The 22574-nt window shown below is 41.4% G+C and overlaps 1 protein-coding gene across 4 annotated transcripts in view; it reads left to right on the forward strand.

The window, feature by feature from the left end:
• The window catches only part of LHFPL2 (LHFPL tetraspan subfamily member 2), a 166071-nt gene that overhangs the window by 71034 nt on the left and 72463 nt on the right, over positions 1-22574 (forward strand). For 3 of the 4 annotated variants that reach the window (XM_086698165.1, XM_086698182.1, XM_086698175.1), the window contains one exon: positions 9449-9506. The gene's annotated coding sequence lies outside the window, so the exon portion shown is untranslated. Of the gene's footprint in view, positions 1-9448; positions 9507-20393; positions 21737-22574 lie in introns of those variants that run through there. The other variant, XM_086698186.1, reaches the window with a different exon arrangement.

The following is a 22574-nucleotide window of genomic DNA, read 5'->3' on the forward strand; positions in this document are numbered from 1 at the left end:
ATATCACCTGCACTAATCTTACCTCAGTTCCCCACCATGCCTGCTTGAATCTCCCTTCCCTGTTTGCCCAACTAGGACCTTCAAGCCTCAATGAGCAAATTTTTTTCCATATCCTCACCTGATCTCCTTTTTTCCCTTGGTTTCCTGTTTTGGTCAAGACATTATCATCTGCCCACGCATGTGTTCACCAATTGATACTCACTGAGAACTCACGGTCTCAAGTGCTACTCCAGAAATTAGGGATCTATATAGCACAAACTAAAGCACATTAAAGGTCTTGTCTTAGGGGCGCCTGGGTGGCTCAGTCCCGGTTGAGGGTCTGACTTTGGCTCAGGTCATGATCTCCCAGTTTGTGAGTTTGAGCCCCGCGTGGGGCTCACTGCTGTCATGTCAGAGCCTGCTTTGGATCCTCTGTCCCCATCTCTCTCCACCCCTCCTTCACTTTCACTCTGTGAAAAATAAACCTTAAAAAAAAAAAAAAAGGAAAATAAATAAAGGTCTTATCTTAATGGAGCTAATATTCTAGTGGACAAACAACTAACTTAAAAAACAACGTTTCTATCTGTAAATCTAGATATATCTCTATTATCCTTCTGTCTCTGTGGATGGCTGTTAGGCAGTGGGGAGAGCTATGGAGAAAAATAAGGCCAGGTGAGGATGGCAGACAGTGCTGCAGACTGAGAGGATGTGTGTTGTGCTTTTTTTATGTAGGGTGATCAGAGAAGGAGGTGACCTTTGAACAGAGACTTGAATGAGATGAGGGGACAAAGCATATGAATATCTGTGATTTGGGGAGGTCCTGCCTCACCCTCTGTTTTTTTTTTTTTTTTTTTTTTTTTTTAAGTTTATTTATTTTGAGAGAGAGAAAGAGATGGTATGAGCTGGGAAGGGGCGGACGGAGAGGGAGAGAGAGAATCCCAAGCAGGCTCATTACTGTCAGTGCAGAGCCTGAGAAGGGGCTTGAACCCATGAAACTGTGAGATCGTGACCTGAGCTGAAACCAAGAGTCAGATGCTTAACCAACTGAGCCACCCAGGTGCCCTTGTTAGTCTTTCCTAGTGAAGGACTGAGTCATGGCCATTTTTATAATGTTGCCTAAGACACCATTTATAAATGTTAGCAGTTGGGTGGATGGGCTTGGAACAGGGAGGCAGACAAGCAAATAATTACTATCTAGTATGCTGGGTGTGACATAGAACCATGCCCAGAGGTCTGCATGAGCTCAGAGAACGGAGGAGTGGGAAGAGGGCAAAGGCAAGAGTAACTTTAGAGAAAACTTCAGAGAAGATGGCACTTGAGTTGGGTCTTGAGCGGATTTTCATGTATGGAGATGGGGAAGACGTAGAGGCAAACGGTCACAGGCAGAGGCCCTGGAGCCTCGACACTGAAGTTTGGAGGACACGACGTCAGATTTGGGGTCAAAGCAGGCCACATAATGAGGGATCACAGTGACTTGTGACTTGTGAAGGAGACTTGTGACTTGTGACTTGTGAAGTCTTGTGAAGGAGAGTGGTCAGCAAATCCCTAGGATAAGTGAGCTGGGATCGGGTGTGTTCTAAGAAGTCAGATTCCATTAGTGGGACTTTAAATGCTGTCCTTGAGAAGGGAAAGATGGGAGAAAGAAGGTTAGGCTTTCCCCTTTCTCTCCTTCCCAGGTGCTGCCTCCCTGAGAGCATTGCTTCCTCACATCCCCCTTATCCTGTGTCCTTCCTTTCTGATTATAAAGACAATCATGGCAGGTTCTGGTTCTGAGAGCTGTTACAGAAGCCTCTGCCATCTTGGCTAGAAGATTAGTCATTTTTGTGTTTTGAAAAATCTCTGTTGTGTTGTGTCACAAGAAGACTGTCATACTTGAAAGCCTCAGGGAGGGAAGGCTGGTGTCCACCAGGGTGAGGATGGGGTATCTGGAGGGAGGGACAGGAAGGACATGCTGTGGCCCTTCTAATGAGGGACTGTGGGCTCTGGAGTCACCCTTGGTCAGGGTGCCCATTAGGAATGGGCTGAATGTGCAGCAGGGACCCTCCAGGAAAGCGCTGCCATCTTCCACACGCAGCTTTGGTATTATTTTGGTTTCACTGCATTTGCCCCTTCATTTTCTCTAATTTGTTAGAGAATTTGTTCCCCAACCATTTTAAGTTTTACTTGGAGTACTTTATAAATGCAGTGATTTAGTGATGAGATCTCTGTTATGTATGATAATTTTTATTCTTTAAAACTAAATCATTGTGTGTCTTTTTGGTGTGTACGTTCCTTTGCTTAGGTAAGAGAGCTATTCTGGGAGATTTCATGAGTAAGTATGCACCTCATCACCTCCCTCCCTGGAAAGCAGTGGTTGTGCTTGGACTCCCTTGTCGGGTAGTGCTTGTAGGAAGCAGGCCTCGTTACAGGGTTCCACTGGTGAGGTGTTCTGGGGTTTATTTTTATTGATAAATCACACTCTTCATTACTGAACAAGACTTAGCAGTAATTCATGAGTTTTATAAAAATGTTTACCAAGGGTTCATGTACGCTTTGTTTGGTTATGCTACAGAGATTTTACAAATTTCTTGAAAGTCTTCCCTTGGCAAGTGGCAAAAGCTTCGCCATACTGTCTTCACATAGTTTGAAGTGATTTTATTCCTCTGAAGTGATTTTATTCCTCTGAAATGTATTCAGAAGTCGTTCTCACTCCTATTGAGATGACACAGGCCTTCTGAACCCTCCAAGGGATGAGCGAATCTTCCTCTTCTCTGGCTCTGCTTCACCAAAATCCTGTTCCTTGCTCGCTAATGTCAAGGTTTTAGAAAAGCTCAAAGCCTTTGGTTATGTAGACTTGAAACTGACGATGTAAGTGCACCTGGAAGAGATAGCAGTGACCCGCGTATGTTGTGGTATACACGATGGCTGCCAGACGCTTCGTGGGTCTTGGGACCTTGTCTTGGGACCCGTGGACCCTTGGGACCCGGCACCGAGGCAGAGGACTGCTGAGGGTGCAGGAGAGACAGTACTTCTCTTGGGAGTAGCAAATCACGCCTCGTTTGTTCTGGTCACCCTGGTGCTTGGCAGGGATTGGGTGCCCAAGAGATAATTTTTGATAAGGGGTGGATAAAGTAATGGACAGATAAATGCTTTTAGCATATGCAAGGTAATGAAAAGGATAAATACTTTCGATATGGGAGCCGGGCCTCCAAAAGCACACTGTCTTTTATCACTAGAATCAGCGTTGCTTGGATGCAGAGACTCTCGGATTTCTTGCCTTCTTTTGCAGGAGATTTCAAATCCTTTAAAGGAAAGACGTTTCCAGAATGGTGAGTTAGCCTGTTTTGATGGTGTAACAGCCTTGCCCCCTCAGTGAATTTCACCTGTGTGAAAGTGATGCTATGCAAGGGTCTTGGTGTCTTTCCACGGGCCAGAAGGGCTCATTCCTAGACTTTAAGAGGATTATAATTGATGGCCAGCCTGGGAACAGTGTCTCTACTTGCTGTATATATGCTCTCACCTGAGTGTGTCCATATTACCCTCTTTGGAAATGTTTTTAATATGTAGACATTGTTTATTTCTAGTTTAAATCTTGGCATGTTTTTCAGAAATCTTGGTCTGTTATTATCTCAAGTTTATGCCCAGATTTGGAATGCAGACTGCTAGGAAATGTCACACAGAGAAAGGGCTTGTCTGCGCTTTTGGACCACGCTACCTGAATGGCTGCCCGTTAGCCTTGGCATGCCCTCTGAGCCTGCTGCACTCCCCTGTCTGCCTCTTAATGACCTTTGTCTGTCCATCTTCAATGACTTATTCTCAAACAAGTGCTTGAGGTATTTGATGAGGCTTGCCCGTTGCCAGTGCTCGACAATATTCACAAGTGTTTCTGTCTTGCAAAATGATCACATAGCTGTATTCAAGGTTAAAAAACAGAAGACCAAGAATATTAAGAGTAGTTGTCATTTGGAAGAGTATTTCTGAGAATCACTAAAGGACTCTTTATACATACTTGCCCTGGTCACCCTCTTCCACCACTTGTATTCCAAGGATATCATGGAGGTTGGTCTAGACCTTGGTATTTTGAAACACACCCCACTTGAGGACTCCCCCTGTGTGGTCAGGGTAACCACTGCCTTCCATGCCTGCCAACTCATCCTTTGTCTCTAGTACTTTCTCCTCCTGGATCTCCTGCTGTCATCTTTGTGATGATTTTCTCCATCTTGTCAAACCCGTATTTCTTTCTTCCCCCTATCCTGCCTTTTCTATCTGTAGGAAATAATCCATTTATTTATTTAGTAAACATTTATGGAATGTCTACTCTGTGCCATGCAGTGTGCTAAGTGCAGGAGATACGTAAAGGAGTAAGCTAGAGTAAGGTGTAGTCTCAGGGAGCTTCTGGTCCAGTAGATTTATCACTAAATGTTGGGGAAAGGCTAACAATTATGTGAATGAACATGGTGCCCAAACCTGATGTGTTAAAAGGCAGTATAATTGAGTCAGACTTGTTTCTGGCACACTGGTAGGTTCCTCTGTTGTTTTCAGATATTTAAAAACTTACCCTTTAACAGCCTCATGTTGATGTGATTTTTGAATCAAGTAGTTTCTCCTTCCTTAAGAGCGAAAGGAAGTTTCTGTGATTAACAACATTTGGCTTATAGACTGTGAGGTCTCTAGAAACTTGAACTTCAGTCATTCACTGTGCGGCTGAGTGGCAGGGCGGGCATTGTAGAGGCTCAAGTTCCCAGCCTTTCACATGAGTTAACACAGTCCAGCCTTTGGCGACCTGCCACTCTCTCTGCTTGTAGACAGGTTTGTGAAATTTGACACGCTCATGTCTTTCCTTAAAAAATCTTGCAAGGTTCAGCAGTCTTCAGTGACTGACCCATTTCTCTTAAACTCCCGTTGTCAGACGTAAGTGTGAGGTTCTCCTGGACCTGTCTTTGAACAACATTTTATGCTTTGGATGCAGAAACGGGACCCTGCTCTTCGTGTCTGTTAGGCTGCCACCGACTCCCCTTAAAATGTGAACCATATACAAGCATATAGGGTATCAACAGAGCGTTGTGAAGTAGGATTTGGACAATTACTCCTTTAGTCGATACAAGTAAAGCAGAGCCTAGGGAGTTGTCTACTAAAAACTCCAGAGTACTTCTTAGATGGAGATAGAGTAGTTTGTAAGAATAATGGGGCTCTTACCATATTTTGCTTTTAGCACATCTCCTTTGGTTTCATTTCCATGCTTCAGGTCTTTAGGGTCCCTTCCTTGCCCTCGTCCTTGATGACTAAGTATGATGGTTGAAAAGCACCATGTTGCAAGGACCTAGCATTTACTAATTGTGTGACTTAGCGTAAGTGGTTCAAATTCCTAGTCTGTAAAGTAGGAATAATAAATGACGTCTGCCCCGCACCCTCACTCCAACTGCCTTCTGCTCATCGTGTGGGTCACATGAGAAAATGAGTTGTCAAGTATCATTTAACTTCTCTAGTCCTCTGCCGTGGGAACTCCTGTTCTCGCCAAGGATGGGTGTAGGGAACTATTATTGCGTGGTTCATGGAATGATTCTTTCCCCTTCGTTGGCTTTTGTGATCATGAGCTGCTGCCTCTTAACCCACCCCAGAGGCAACCTGGTCCTCTGCGTGGCAGCTCTGTTTATTATGACACTCTTTCTTCAGTTGAGCTGAAATTTATCCCTATAACTTCCAATATAAATTACACTTGTTGGTTCTAGTTTTACAGAGTTACATGAAACAACTCAAATCAGCACATTTCAAGTCACAGAAAATTTATAACTGAGAAAGGGGTCTTACAACTCTGCTTCCTGTTTTTGGCGGTTCAATTCATTTCAGTAAATAAGAGCTGGTGCCTATCACGTGGGTGCTGTGCTCAGGCCCTAAAGGCAGCTATTGTTTCTCCCCCTGATCTCCGGAAGTGGAACAGAAGGGCATGAAGGGCACGCAACCCAAATGGAGATGGATGGGAAGGAAAAACTTTTTAACTCTTTAATGTGCAAAAAGAACGATGGTTTTAATTTCATTTAGGATACTTGGTAAGTAAATAATGCCTGCCTTTCTTGGGTTATAAATAATTGCAATGGTCAAGGAGACTACTGATCTATAAAAATGAAGATGAACGAATGATAATAATAAAGACTTATATTTCTGCTTTTTATAAGCTCCTCTGTGTTTATTAACCAGCAAGCGAAAACATAATTGCACAAAGAGAAATGGAAACCGGCGAAATGACAGCATGATTACACCTCTGTACGCACTACACTAGATGTTCTTATAGTGGCCGCGGCCCTTGGGAGGACCTTGAAGTGTCTTCTCAGAGATTAAAGGCAGAAAACGCTGTCTTCATTAAGTTACATGTTTTTGTTTTGTTTTGTTAACGTTTATTTATTTTTGAGAGAGAGAAAGAGACAGAATATGAGTAGGGGAGGGGAGAGAGAGGGAGACACAGACTCTGAGTCAGGCTCCAGGCTCCGAGCTGTCAGCACAGAGCCCGATGCACGGCTCGAACTTGCACACTGTGAGATCATGACCTGAGCCCAAGTCGGACACTTAACCGACTGAGCCACCCAGGTGCCCTGAGTTACATGTTGATTAACAGAATTTAAAACAAAAACAAGCAAATAAAAAAAAAAAAAAAATAGCGCTGACGCTGGAGTTGGATGCCCCGGGTTCTCTTCTTGACCCTGTTGCTGACTGGCGGTGTGGTTTGGGGGGAAGTCAGTCTTTATTCCTCAGAGTTTCATTTCCCTCAAATTTAAAATGGGGCTAAATTTATTTTGCCCTGCCTGTATAATTCAGCTGTTAGGAGTAAGTGTGTTCCTTTGCACAGACTTGAATCTTCACTTCTTACAAGCCGTGTAACTTTCAGAGAGTTCTTTAAACTTCTCTGTGCCTGCTTCTTCGTCTTTAAAGTGGGATAATATTAGTACCTACTTCAGGGTTTTTGTGAGAAGTGAGTTAATTCCCACCAAGGATGTACAACAGTGCCTGAAAGTTCATGCCTCATACAGTAATTATTTTTTTGTGAACTTTTGAGGGCTCTATGACTTAGTATATTGTTAGTCTACCGAAGTTATAAAATAACATTTTTAGAAAATAAAAATAACATAATGCCCTATTGTCACATGTTATCTTGTCATTTTGGTGATTTTACAAGATAGGACTTTGTTGTCAGAAAAGGTTAATCGTGATACTGAAAACTTATTCTCAAATGCGTTTTTTCTTCAGAGCTTCAGACCAAATTTATTTATTCTAGGAAATGCGTTTTACTGGCAGTGTGAGTTTAGAAAGCTTTAGGTGGGAGTCAGGATATGACCCTGCCTTCTCTATTACTGTTAGAGGCTGGAGATCTGTCCTAACTGTCTAGAGTTTTCCTTGTGTTGTATCGAACAAAAGATTTTTTAAATGTTATCTTTGATTTTGAACTGTGCTGATTCAGCTTTGAGGGGTAATGAAATGTTGATCAAGAGCTCCATCACAACAGATCCATTTGTAATAATCTTAGCGGCTTATTTCACAGAAGCAGTTTTCAGATAAAAATACTGATCATGACTTCCTGTGACTTTCCCTGAAGGGGTGAAATTAAATTGTGGGAAATGCTTGGAATTTAGCTAGTAATTAACTTATAAAGAACCATTTAGAAAAATCATAACTCCCCTAAGCTATTATAACAAAGACCTTGTGAGTTTAGAATTCTTCTGTGTATTTATGTTTTATAAAGTGGAACCTAATGACCATTGTTCACTATCTTCAAATTTGTTATTGAACTAGAATGACGGATGTAGATGGAGGAGCCTTTGAGCCGCTTGCTGGCTTTTCAACCTCAGGTCCCGTTTAGATTAATACTGATGCTGCTACTGTTAAACTAGTTATCTGGGTATAAATGTGGAAAATTTTAGCCTGATATTATACACTCCATTATCAAAATTTGATGATGGAATATTTGAAAGTTTGATGATAGAAAATGGACACGAAGATTTTTCCTGCTTTTCTGTTTATCAATAGAATTGAGGCTGTCAAATATTTTGTTTCACCTGTCTTATCCTGTTTGTGTACTTACCATTTCTTGAACTCTAAACCCTTTATTTCTAAATGTTTACTGCTATACAGTGTTACATTACAGTTCCTAAATAGCATGATTAGGCTAACCATTTTGAAGTGAAGAAATTATTTTTAAGCATACAAAAAGCACAAGTTCATTTTATCTGCTAGTTGGTTTCTTTTCCAGAGTGTTTGTGTTACGGAATGTCAGGTTTCTGTCTGGGGAGGTGGTGAGTAGATTAGCAGGTGTTAGGGTAGAAGGTGTTTTCAAGGGGCTGCACGGTAGGATGAAAGGATTGCAATTTGGAAACCCTGGGTGTATGTGATGCTGGCGAAGTTTCTGTGTTTCTTTCATTGTTAGTTTTTTCATCTGTCAATGGAAATACTGCCTGTCTGGACAGGTTATAATCTGATGTCACATTGTGCTGATCTTACATATCAACATATGATACATAATGTCAGCATGATGTAACTGATCATGTAAAATGACCAAATGATAACTGTGATATTTTACATTAGAAATTTGTTTCATTGATATTTAATATTTCAAAGCCTTGCTGAATAGATATTTTTGGATTCTTTGTGAATATATTAATAGGCTTATAATTTTCTAGGGTTACCACAAGACTTTGAGAACACCAAAAGGAATACTTGATTTCTAAATAAACTAATCACTGAAGAAATTCTTATTTCTTGACTCCTTTATTTACTGTGTTAGAGTTGTAATGACCATTTTTCCCTTTCTCCAGTTTTGGACATCCTTGTGAGTTTGCCTTTTAAAAAAAGTTAACAGAGTAACTGAAAAGGATATAGAATACTTCCAGGGTAGTTTCCTCATTTACAATTTTATATTTCATTCCTTAATTTGTTTCAGAATTATTTGAACCTTTTATGGCTGTTCATAAAGTGCCCTCAAGGATGCAGTACCTTCAAATTGATGTCCTTGTGAGAGGAAAAGAAAGGATGCAGTAATGTCCATATTCATGGGCTGTACCTTCCCCACTGTTCTCATTTGTTCTGGTTTGGACCTTGTGTTAGTATATCAGTGTTTCCAAGAATGGGTGACTACGTTCTAATGCAGGTTGAACTGTCTCCTGCCTGGGGGCCAATATTTAAAACATCACATATTTTAATGAGACGTAAAATTGTATGCTAAATCTTCTTTATGTTTAAAAAAAAAAATCGGGGCGCCTGGGTGGCGCAGTCGGTTAAGCGTCCGACTTCAGCCAGGTCACGATCTCGCGCTCCGTGAGTTCGAGCCCCGCGTCGGGCTCTGGGCGGATGGCTCAGAGCCTGGAGCCTGTTTCCGATTCTGTGTCTCCCTCTCTCTCTGCCCCTCCCCTGTTCATGCTCTGTCTCTCTCTGTCCCAAAAATAAATAAACGTTGAAAAAAAAAATTAAAAAAAAAATCCAAGTTTTTTTCACTTTGTTTCTCCAGGTGGCATTTTTCTGAAGTTGATCATTGAGACTTACCAGCATTCCTACAGATATAATAGGTAAGTGGTTGAAATCAGATACCCTTATTATGATGATTCCTTGGATATACTTTCCAGCTGGATAGCAAATTACTTCTTGAAACAGGTTCAGTGTGTCAAACTTGTGGACTTGAATGGTAAACACTAGTTTTTGTTTGTTTTATGTTTTTGTTGTTGTTAGAAATACCTCTTGGATGAATAGACACAAATGTTATAAAAGACCCTGTAAAGTTTCAAAATGGTATTAAATTTAATGCTATAATTTCCATGTTTCCATTCTGACACCTTTGTTCTGTCACTATTCATAAACAAATTTCAGAATTCTTTATGATGGGCTCAGGTGACTTTAAGTTGTCTTTCCTTTTGAGTTTTCTTTGGGCCACGTTACCAGTTGTTACCATTTCTCTGTGAAAGGGGAAGTAGAGATGACCAATTCAAATTACCCAATTTTTTTTTACTGATGACAGCTCTGGTAGGGGAACTGCCTAAATAAAAGTTGAAAACAGTTGACTAATAGGTGACTTGTGCTTAAGTCTATAGATTCTGGTTTATAAAAGTTACTTTTAGAAAATATTAGTAATAGTTACCAGGGGTTAAGTAATCTCCTACAGTATGCATTCAGGAAAATCAATTACATAATTATCTTAAAAGACTTTGATCCACCACTGCTTCTTAAAGGGAGACGGTATTCAACCTGGTCCTCTAAGGACCTTGTTATGAACTTGAGGATGTGGCTCATGCCAAGGGAGCCAGGATGTGGTTTGGATGTGGGACCCATTGACACCCCATCCGGGAGGGTCTGCTGTATGCAGGGAGTCCATAGAATACGTTCACAGACACCATCTCATTTGTGGAAAGGTGATTTTTTTTTTTTAGGTTACAGATTCTGGGGAAGGAAAAATTGCTCTTATACCATGAATTAAACTGTTGATTTCTCAAATGTTATTGAATTGTTCTAACAGTTACTACTGCTTGGGTTAGATTAGGAAGCTTGGGTTGTCCTTTTTTTTTTTTTTTTTTTTTTAATGGGAACTGTAAACACTTGTGAATTATGAAATTATTTGAGCAAAGTTCTCATGGGAAAGCTAGGGCTGACCCAAGATGGGTGGGTGTCCTGTGAAGGTTAATCATTGGCACCTTACCAAACTGATAATCTTTAAATATCTGTCCCATATTTATTTACTAGGAATAGGTGAAACTGATTTTCTATTAATAAAGACTTTTAATAAAAATATGTATCTTTTCCTCTGTGTTGAAAATAAGGGATTTATTACATGTGATTTTCTGAACATGTGATTTTCAGAAGCCTGTTTAAAACTTGGTTAATAATAACACTCTACCATGTATTGTTCAGGTCTAGACTTCTAGATGCTGTCAGCCAGGTGATATTGGGGTTGGTAGTGAGGCCTGTTTTCACTCACACAGTTCTTTGAGGGGAAATGTTCTCAACAGAGACGGGTCTGTGCCAGTGAGGAGTGTGTTTATTTCCCCTCCCAGGCACTGTCTATTTGAGTGGAAACAGGTCCAATTGTCATTTTGTCCATTATATGAGGAGAGTCACATGTGAACCCCTGAGTTAAGTGGCTCCATATTTCCCATGTATTCCAGTGGTGATTTAGTCTCCCATTGTGGGTTGTCGCCCTAGATCACTGCCAGGATGGCCTGTTTAATCCAGCTCTGGGGAAAAACCAATGCCATTCTACCAGTGCCTTCAGAAGCTAAGTCATGTTCACCCTTGAAATCCCCCTTTCTGAAGATTTAGCCAGATAAAACTCACCTTCTGTGTCTCTTTTTTTTTTTTTTAATTGTGAATTCATCCCATACAAATACAATAAAACTTTATGAAGTCAGACATAACAGTAGCCTTCCTGAAGTAACAGCATGTGAATTACAGAGCAATGTGACTACTCACATTATATCCACTTGGTGAAAGGTTTCTCTTGAGCAAAGAGTCCTTGTGGTCTGGGGAGAGCCTCATCATCAGGCGGTCCTAGGCTGAGGCTCCATCTTTGCTGGACACAAACCCAGGTTGGGACCCCAAATGTGGTGCCAGTTGGCTATGTGACCTAAGGCATGTTCCTTTACCCGATGGATCTCCCATCTCTTTATGTGTGGATATCCCTTCCTCCCAGAGTGGTTTGGAAGATTCAGAGAGGCAAAGATAGGCTGTGTGGTATAAGAGCAGGCAACAAGTATCCCCCACCTGGCTTCCTGACATCAGGAACCTTGGAAGGAACTCCGGACACGGGATGGAGGAACTGCTCTGCCATGTACCTCCTTGCCTCACTGGTAGAGACGCAAGTTATACTTCCTCTGTTCTGCCCTGCTTACTCTGTGAGAATTGTGAGAAATATTTGAAAAGTGTGAATTTAGGGTATTGGTTGGTATTAGAAGGTTTCTAGCGGGCAGGCTTTAAAAAAAATCTAGTCAGACTTTCTGGGCTTGATTCCCAGCTCTACACCTTATAATGAGGTGTATGACCTTGAACAAGTCATTAACACCCTCTCTGGCTCTCACCTGTCTCACAGGATTGCTGCAAGATTAAATGATGTACTCTGTGTAGAGTGAGACATATGGAACTAGCACCCAGTGAATCTCAATAAATATGCTCATAAATTCGCCAGGACACAAGAAGGGAGGTGGACAATCTGACTCGAAAACATTTGCATGGTTTTAGAATCTCGTGAGTTTGAACTTTGACTTAAGGAGCTGCCTTTTATATCATCTTATGTTATTTAGACCAGGAAGGATCATCTTTTTCCTGAATAAACTGAGAGTGATCTTATCCTGCGGTGTGGGATTCCCTCATCAGAAGTGTGCTAGTCTTCTTCAGTTTTCTGTTCATGAGTGAATGCATCTTTCCCCATCTGGGGGAGTTCTTGATGGAATTGACCAAAGAGCAAAGTGAAAGCTCTAGGTTTGCACTGCCTGTTATGGTAGCCATTCTCTTGAGCACTTGAATTATGGCTAGTGCGACTGAGGCATGGAATTTTTGATTTTATTTCATCTTAGTTCATTGAAAATTTAGAACTGATGGTTAATTAAGTTGTTGGAAAACATTTAAGTATGTTTGGGATCATTCGGGCATGCAGATTTATTTTTTCATCTGTACATTTTACATAGTTTAATCAGATCAAGTATTTCTGCTGAAAACTTAGTACCTGAATTGAGATGTGCTTTAAGTGCAAAATACACAGCAGATTTTGAAGTGTTAGTGTTAAGGAAAAAGGATGTAAAATATTTTTAATATTTTTTGCATTGATTATGTGTTGAAATGATAATGTTTTGGATATGTAGAATTAAATACATTATTAAAATCAATTTCTTCTTTTTAAATGTTTCTACTAAAATTAAAAAAATATTTAATGTTTATTTATTTTTGAGAGATAGCATGAGTGGGGGAGTGGCAGAGAAAGAGGGATACAGAGAATTCAAAGCAGGCTCTGTGCTGTCAGCCCACAGCCCAGCATGGGGCTTGAACTCATGAACCCTGAGATCATGATCTGAGCTCAAGTCAGATGCTCAACCAACTGAGCCACCCAGGTGCTCCTTTACTAAAATTTTTAAATGCTGTACATGGCTCACATAATACTACCATTGGACAACAATACTCTATAAGATCCTTGAAAGAACAGGGTAATTTTTTTTTTAATGTTTATTTATTTTGAGAGAGAGAGAGAGAGAGAGAGAGAGAGAGAGAAAGAGTGAGTGTGGGGTAGGGACAGAAGGAGAGGGAGAGAGAATCCTAAACAGGCCCTGCTCTATCAACACAGAGCCATACGCTGAGCTGGATCTCATGAACTGCGAGATCATGACCTGAGCAGAAATCAAGAGTCGGATACTTAACAGACTGAGCCACCCAGGTGCCCCAAGAACAGGGTAATTTCTAATTTATTAAATAAATTAGTTTTTTCCAGTAGGTTGTGAGGAGTATGAAAGTGGTTTTTTTTTTTTTTAATTCTTTTAAAGTTTTTTTCACAGTCTGCAGTTAAGAGGGGTATTTTTAAATATTCAAAGTTGGGAAAAAAAAAGAAAAGAAAAGGCACATCTCTGATGTGTTGCCTGAACCTTATGTTATACAGCCCAAGGCTCAATTCTGATATCTTTGCTGTAGACCTTTCCCCTCGCTTTCTTAGGAAATGTGCCAAGGGAGGTACTCACCACTGTTCCACCAGGATAGGAACCCAAACACTGCTTTTCAGCTGAAAGTTCTGCTTCTTTGATGATTGTTAACTTTGACATTTGATGCAGGTACCATGTTCCCAGGGTCACATTTTGATATGCCCAAGAGAGATCAGTTTAGGAACCGTCATCCATGAAAAAAATGACTTTTAACCACCTACATGAATGAGCATTCTCTTCTTACTGTGGCACCAGAAATACAGAGATATATTTTCAAGGGAGTGATTGCTGGCTCCATGCTTAGTTGTCACCAGTGTCTGTATGAAACATGAGAAGGTAATGTAAGCAGGGTTATCAGTGTGTTTCCTTCTCATTCATGCCCTGGGTGACACTTAAGTGTATTCTAAGAGGTGGGGGAAGAGTGTTTGACTCAGAATCATGATGGCTGGCTCACAAGGTGATGGTGGTGAGGTTTCCCGAGCTCTCTCTGATTCTGCTCCTGTGTAGTTGGTGTCAACAAACACCAGCCACTTTCTGTGTCTAAATCTTGCATTGTGTGTACTTGATCTGTGACAGCACATTCCTTTGTGTGATAAACATGGCAAATACATTGCCATCCTCATACTTTTCCAGGCGGAGTGAATGAATGAGAAGGTTTACTTTCCAATGCTGTTCCACCCAGGAATTAAGCAGGATTGATATTTCTGTATTAAATAGAAGCCATTATACATTTTATAATGAACCTCTAGCCACCAAAGAGTGGCTTTTCCTTGCATAGAATTTAACTGTTATGACACTGAGACTTTTAAGTTCCAGTGGTAGAGTATAGAATTCATTTCCACCGGTAGTTTGGAAGCACTTTACAGGAGAGGATGAAATAGCTTTCTTCCTTTACTGAGGATAAATTAGACTAAATAAATGGTGTCTGGAAAGGAAAATGATAAAACAAAGTAGAAATAAGATTGTGATTTTCAAGATTTCAAAAAAAACAAATCAAAATAATTAGATATATTGAAGACTGAAAATGAAAGCAGTTCTTTTTCTGCTTTTGTTACGTGAATGTTGACGGCTTCCCTTTTTTTCTGATAAGTTTTGGCTAGACCTGTGCCTGTTTGACAAGAGAGTCCTGAGGATTCTTCTGAGCAAGGACAGACTGAAAAGTTGCTTTCCTTGGTAGACTGTGAACTTTTGAGGACTGGTGTGAGTCTTTTATTATATCTTCAGTGCCCAGTACATTATCTAATGCATAGTAGGTGCTTGGTGAATATCGGTTGATGGATGGGAGGTAAATGTCTGTGCTTAGACCATAGAGCTGAGTCTGTAACATTCTCTGAAGAAATCTCTACTTCAAGCACATTATGGGCTGCCCAGCCTAATGTCTGTTATAGGTTATGTGCTCGGTAAATGTCGGGCAAATGGAGGAGTGAATGTGGGCTGATGTATAACTTCCAATTTATAAGGGGTTGTGGCATTTTGACCCATTTATAATTTGGGAAGCCACAAAGGTACTTTTAAGTAGGGAAGTGAGGTTAAACATTAGGAAGACACCAGCTTAGCAGATTGGACAGAGGCTAGGAAACCAGGTAGGAAGGGGTCACTGGCAAGAAACAATGAGGGTGGAAAGCGAGGCTTCAGAGGGTCGGGTGGGCGAGGCTGCAGCTAAACTGAATGGAGCGCAGTCCCAGGGGGTGGGTATCTATCTGGTTAGCTTTGGATAGGAGCTGGGGTGGCTCTCTGGATAGGAGAGTTACCATAAATAAGCTTTAAGTCCAAGGAATAGATAGGAAGAGTATTCTGGTGTACTGGCCTAACTTCTTCTGAAAAGTAGAAAAAGTCACCTGTTGAGGGGGATTAGGTGAAGCAGGGGGTTAATGCTTCCCTGTGTGGAAAGGAACTCTTCTCGGTGCTGATGTGGCGAGAGCATCCATCTTCTTGTGAATTCTGGTCATCTGTCTGGTGGATTATTCCATGGAGAATTCAGGTCCTCCATCTGATGGGATAAGTCCACAAGGATGTTCTGGATCTCACATCAACAAACAGGTAGTTTTGTTGTGATCAAATGCTAAAGTCTGTGAAAGAGGCTCTAAAAAGCTCCTCCATCAAGTAGATTTGGTTCCAACTGGTAGTCCTCTTATCACTCCAGCTACACAAAGAAATGCCATGATCCTTAAGTAGAAAGCTTTTTCACCTTATTGATCCATTTTGTAAATTTCTCCTTGAAAGGAAAGGGTTGAACTCACCTCATCTGAATGAATATATACTGCGATGGTCTAGAGGTGTCTCCTTCACTGTTACTGTACAATATGTGTGTGCTTTTACATGAAGCTTGTTAACGTAGGTAAGTCATAGCTGTATATATTTTTATCATTTCCCATGTCAAACCACAGCAACCCCTGCTGACCACTAAAGAAGGCAGTAGTAGCTGTGAAGTTCTGAGATCCTGCCCCCATAAACACCCTCTCTGCTCTTTGAAATTTCATCATGATTTCCTAACAGAAACTGGCTTCTTTTGAATTAAATATTGATTTAATCTACATTCCCTTTTGGATTAATTCAAAAGCCAAAATAAAGTTTTTGTAATCATTTCCTTTCCTTGTGCTCTCATGCCTACGGGAAGTGCCAGTCATACATCGATACTGTCTTTTAAGACACCAGCCTCCTCTGAACCACAGGCTAGCCACTCATCACATATCTAGAGTTAGGGTGCCAGGCAACCTGTAAAGATGGGATTGACCCCTAGTCTCTGTGCCTTCTGTTACTGGCCCAGAACAGCCTGTGAAAAACTCTTAAGAGCTAATTGGCAAGCTCAGATGAACTTAGAAGTGTACCTGATTCTGATCCAAATTAATATGTATATGCGGCCAAGTTGTGTTAGGAAATGAGCTCTTCCTGTCATTAACTCACAGCTTAGGTCATCTCTTTCATGTAATGAAGGCAAATATGAGAATTCACTTTAGAAATCTAGTGTGACTAATCTGAAAGAGCTGGTCCCACTCTGGTTGCCTCATCACCACAGTTCTCTCTTCCTGCTTCATTCCCAAATTGCATCCCTGTTTCAGTTGAAGTTCAATCCATTTTTCTCCTATTCATGGACTAGCTGTGGACTGGCAAGACACAGCCGGCCTAGCATGGTGGTCAGCTGCTTTCATGGACTTCCCATCATTGTTTATTGTCAGGGTACCCATCTTCTTGACCATTTACACCCTACACCAGGTACATTCTGGTAACCATCAGGCATTTTGGTATAAGGGTAGTTGTAGAGAAGGTCACTTGGGCAGACGTCCAGGAGTTGTATTTTTGTTTAGCTGCTGTGATATTGTATGTTTTATGCTTGCATATTTATATTATCTGCACATCTCAAAGCAAAGGTAGTTCTTCAGCTGCCCAAAGGTCACACCTCAGTCTTCCCTAGTGCCTTGTGTACTTTTGAAGCCAGGCAGCAACCCTTATGTGCTAACTATTATTGCCGGACTAGAATTGCCAAAAGATGTGGATCTGTGTTTTCTCCCAATTATCAAAATAATCCAGGTTCATACAGGAAAGTGTACACATTCAGGAGAAAAAAATCAGTCTCCTTGGAAGTCACCACTTCCAATCTACTGGCCAGGCTCCTAAGAGTGTCTCTTTTTGTACATTTTTTTTTTTTTTGAAGTTTATTTATTTATTTTGAGAGAGGGGTGGAGGGAGGAGCAGAGAGAGAATCCTAAGCAGGCTCCGCGTTGTCAGCACAGAGCCCACCGTGGGGCTTGAACTGTGAGATCATGATCAAGGATGCTTAACTGACTGAGCCACCCAGGCGCATCGCTTTTTGTATGTTCTTTTCTTTACATAGTTGAGTGCTTACTCTGTATACAACTTTGCAGTCACTTTTTTGTTTAATATGATGTTATATTCATTTCCTTGTATCATTAGAAGTTTCTTGTTAAAAGAAAGTATTTCACTGGTTGAATATTGTATCTGTGGTATATATTTAAATCATTGTAACCTTTTATTTTTAATATTTAGGTTTTCTGGTTTTTTAAAATCCTTGAATATAAACCTTGAATGTCCTTTTATAGACATTTGTTCGGTTTTAAAAATGTGTTCCAGAAAGTTGGGCTGTCAGTGGCAGTAAAAGACAGTGCTTGTTTTAAGCCCACTGTAAGGATCCCTAAGGACCCAAATTTTTGCCAGTTTAGAAAGTAAGAATGGCACCTCATTTTAATTTTTACCATTTTTATTACTAATGAAGTTGGATGTTTTTCAGGAACACAGTACCTGCTTGTATTTTCTTTTTTGTGATTATGTCCTTCTTTTCAGGTGAAATTGTCATTTGTGACTTGTGATGTTTATGATGTTGACCCATTTTCCTAGAAAGGTTTATTGAGATGCATAACTTTGCACATACTGTCATCTCAGTTATGGTTAATTGCATACAAAATTGTCCTGTATTTGAGGTAAAATCAGGTGTGGAATTGTTGAAGAGAACATACCTGGAGGTTCTCGTGTGAGTACTTGGTTGTGACTGTTAGCATCTGGAAAGTCAGCTCTAGCCAGTGAGCACCAGACTTTGTGGGCACTCCAGTCATCACCCTGCCTCCTACCCTGGTACTTCTCCTTCCCCTCTGCCTGTCCAGGGTACATGTGGTGTAGCTCATGTTGACAGAATAATAACAATAAACACAAAATGCTGGCTTATAATAGAGTATTCACCGACCCATGAAGTGATTTGTACCTGCTTCCCTCCAGCATTTCTTCTCAGACCGCTTGGCTGACTTCCTTTACCTCTTCCTTATCATTGTTTCCAGGAAGTCGTCTCCCCACTTCTTTCCTTCTTCTCCTTGCATTCTCCAAATTACGTAGCCCACCCCATGACTTCAACTGCCACTCATGGGCCAGATCTCCCCAGACCAAATAACTGCTCCAGGCTGCAGGCCCGTATAGCCACCTACTCACGGTAGATCCGCCCTTGGTGTCCCACTGGCATTTACAATACGTCATGCCCCAAAATGACCCTATTCCTTCTCTCTGACTGGCTCTGTGGCCTGAATTCTCGCTCCTACTAAAGACATCCAGTCCATCCACCAAACCAGACACCGGGGCAGCATCTTGAGATCCCTCTTTCCCTCATTGCCCACATCCCATGGGTTCTATGAAGACCTGTCTGTTCTACCTCCTTCATAATGCTTCATCTGCACCCCTGTTCTTCCTGCCCCTGGTCCAGGCTGGACTCCTAGAAGCAGTGAATGTGTGGTTTTCCAATTAGATATGGTCTTAAAAGGTAAATGTATATTTTAAATATTATGTTATATATTATTTAAAATAAAAATTAATCAGGCTTCTCTAAAATAAAATTGGTATTTTGCAAGGCATGGTATTTTAATGGAATATTTGTGAATTTTTAATGTAAAGTGAATCCTTATCCATGAATTTACCTTTTGTAGAAACTTGAATTCTGTACCTACTTATTTGTTTTAAAGCAAAGTATGCCTCACATAATATGTAATACATATTAGTCAAATGAGAGCCTCTGGACATTACTTTCCAGCTAAAAGGCTTTTGATTTGAGGGCTTGACATTTTTTCTTTGGATATTAAGTATTTCCATATTGCAATATGTATTATTTTTTTGTAATATTGGAATTATCCTGTATTAGCTAGCTTTTCAACTTCACCTCCCAGGGAACTCAGGCAAGAAATACAAATATTTTCATAAGATTCTTTGGAGGAGTAAAATTAATATTTTTGAGAATGAAATATGGTGAATTGTCTCCTAAGGATTGAAAGACTTTATTAAGATAGCAAAATATCCTTCCCCAGGGGTGTGTTTTTTCAGGGCTTATTGGAAATATGGTGCCGGGAAGAATAAAAGGAAATTTAATGCCATGGAAGTTGGAAACAGCCACTGAAATCCAATCCGTTTTTAGAACACATATAACACACTAATTCCCAGAGATTTAAGATCGCTCTCTTCGCTTCCTGAGGCTGTCAGGCTTATTATGACTATGACACGGAAAGGTTCTTCAGCACAAATATGCCATGACAGTGTTTTATTTACTGTGAATATTTACTACACTTGAAGGTGGGGTGTCCCTGTGGTCTGCCTTCCTTTATTGGTATCAGGTTGCTTCAGTGTTGGTATTTTTTCTTTAGATTGACTTCCCCCAGACCAGATTCTGTGACAGGATTCAAGGTTGTTAGGGAGGTAATCCTGGAAAGCATCATTAAGGGAATAGGTATGTGAACTAGGGATGAGAAGGAGGGTAATAAAGGGATGACCTTGAACAAGATACTGCTGTGGGCACCTGGGGCTGAATCCCTGGTGAATTCTAGGAGGCATTCTTCAGAACCAGACCATCGGAGGGGCCAGCCAGCTGGGATTGGCCGTCTCCACCTCACATCCGTCACTGACTGCTCTTGAGGCCAGCAGTTAAATCCTGCTCTGTGCTTGGGTGGTTATCATGGGTGCTTGCTGTAAGCACGTGTGGGAACAGGGAGCTGAGGGATAAACACGGGGCACTGATGGTGCCTACTGAGTATACTGCTTTAGTATTTAAAAATTTTTTTTTTTCAATTTTTTTACATTTTTTTATTTTTGAGAGACAGACTGAGACAAAGTGAGAGTGGGTGAGAGGCAGAGAGAGAGGGAGATACAGGATCGAAGCAGACTCCAGGCTCTGAGCTGTCAGCACAGAGCCCGACGCGGGGCTCAAACCCACAGACCGTGAGATCATGACTTGAGCCGAAGTCGGATGCTCAACCGACTGAGCCACCCAGGCACCCCTGCTTTAGTACTTTTAACATTGATAGACAAGTTCACTTGAGGGGGACGTCTCAGGTGGTCAGAAACAAAGCACATACAGAGACTGCTAGTAGAGTGTAAATTACATCAGTGTCTGGTAGATGTTGAAGTGAATTTAAAATACTGAGAATTTGATACCATTGAAACTGAAACGGGGAAGAGATTGTAGGGTCAGTCTTGGAGAGGCGTCTAGGTGTTGTTCCTAAAATGACATATTGTGCCTCAGTAACAAACACGGAACGGCCATTACAGTAACAAATGGAACAGCTGGATTGTACAGGCCTGAGGTTTGCTCATTGCTAATCAGCCTATAGAATTATAACCAGGCCCACAAGGAAATTACGATTTTTTTTCCATGCACTCAGATCTGGAAGAAAACAAAATTCTGACGGAAATCTGTAGCCAGCCAAGTCTGAACAGAGCCATCTACATTACTTTGGGAAATTCCTGGGGAAGGAAAGAAGGTGGCGTCCAAGCCGTTAGTGCACCTTAAAAAGAGCCCTTCTCTATTATTTTTTTATTCCTCTCTGTTACACAGCAGTCTTGAGGATGCATCTTAAAATGGAAAATACACTCTAATATCCTGCTGGCTGTTCTTGAGTGTCATTTAGAGGATGAGTGCATAAGATCTTGAAGCCACCAGATACCTAGTCATTCGGACCTATTGTGTGATGGTGAAGCAGTGAAGAGTAGGAGAGTGTCCCTGTCCTTCAAGAGTTCCCAATCCAGCCATGAGAAGACAAGCAGAGAAGTCACTGCTTCAGTGATGAACTGATTCTATTGGGGACAGAGGAAGGAACAACTAATTCTGCCATTCGGAGAGGGCATCCCAGAGCTGTGACATTTGACTTGGGCCTTATAGATGACTAGGTTTCACTAAGGGATGAAGGCAGAGAATGGCATCCAAATGGGGATGAGTGTGGACAGAGGCAAGGGGGCTAGGAATATGGTGTGTGGTCAGGGAGCAGGGAGTGGTTGCTGGGGCTGTGTGCAGTACATGACGGAGTGAGAAATCCGTGAGCCTGGAAATACAGGCAGAAGAAGTCAGCTGGTCAAAGTCCCAAGGGCCTTGCCACTGCCTTTACGGTCTCTCCCACACCGTCAGACGGCAGATGGCATTTACAGCCAAATCATTTCTGTCCATTTCATTTTTTCCCAGCCAACATCCTGCTATCATAGAAATAACTTAGGGTGATGAATGGAGCTTTTGCAACCTGTGTGGGGTTCAAAGTTCCACAGATGAAGCCTTTTTGGTAGTGCAACCAACATTTTGTGCTCAGTGGCTGATCAGTGATCCTGTATGGCCTGTGAGTGCCTTGTCGAAGGGGAAATCAACAATCTTCATGCAGGTAATCATTATTATACAAGTATATATACACTACTTAGCCTCTTTTTGCCATGTATTTTCTATCACTCCAACAAGCTGAAGTGTTCTACATTTCTGGAAATATCTAGCTGTACATAATAGAATATAGAATTCTTTGTGTTTATTTTTTCCTAATTTCCTCCCTTCTCTGCTCTAGTTGTGTCCTAGAAAGAGTGTGGTGGTGCTTTTGGCCATGCTTCAGGAGCGCATCTGCTCTTAGAATGAGAGGGAAACCAGTTGGGTTGAGAAAGGGAAGCCAGTTGTAAGCTGGCCGCGGGTTTTCTCCCATATTACAATAAGCAGCTGAATACCTTTAGTTGTTATTTTTGTCTTTTGGTTCTAATGGAGTAGCTAGCTACCTTGGTAGAGGGAAAGCCCACTCGATATGGTGTCTAGGTCCTGGGACTGTTTCTCAGGGTGAATTGGGAGCAGGAGCTAAAACTGACTCCCACACACATCTCTAGGATCCCAGAGGAAGTTGGTCCATTACTATCTCACCGGATCCTTGGGCTGACCTCTTGCTGCTTAAATTCAAAATTGCATGTAGTTCATCCACTCTCAAAAAGGCCCCCCCCCCCCCCCCCCCCCAGTGGCTGTGCTGTAGAGAACTCCCTCAGCCAGTCACCTTGTTTATTTCTTAGGCTGACCAGTGTGCTCACGATTCTTTCTCCCGTAGGAATTTCTGCTTCCTCTTTCATCACTCATGGGGTGGTTTTTTTCCCATGGAATTCCCCTGTTTCTCTGTAGATCCACTTTTATCCCATCCTTGGAAATGGCATTCAGGCTTCCAGGAGATGTTTTCCCCGATGATTTCACAGCAG

The sequence above is a fragment of the Puma concolor genome, chromosome A1 (genome assembly GCF_028749965.1).
Source record: "Puma concolor isolate L17-30 chromosome A1, mPumCon1.1.hap2, whole genome shotgun sequence".
Lineage (NCBI taxonomy): Eukaryota > Metazoa > Chordata > Mammalia > Carnivora > Felidae > Puma > Puma concolor.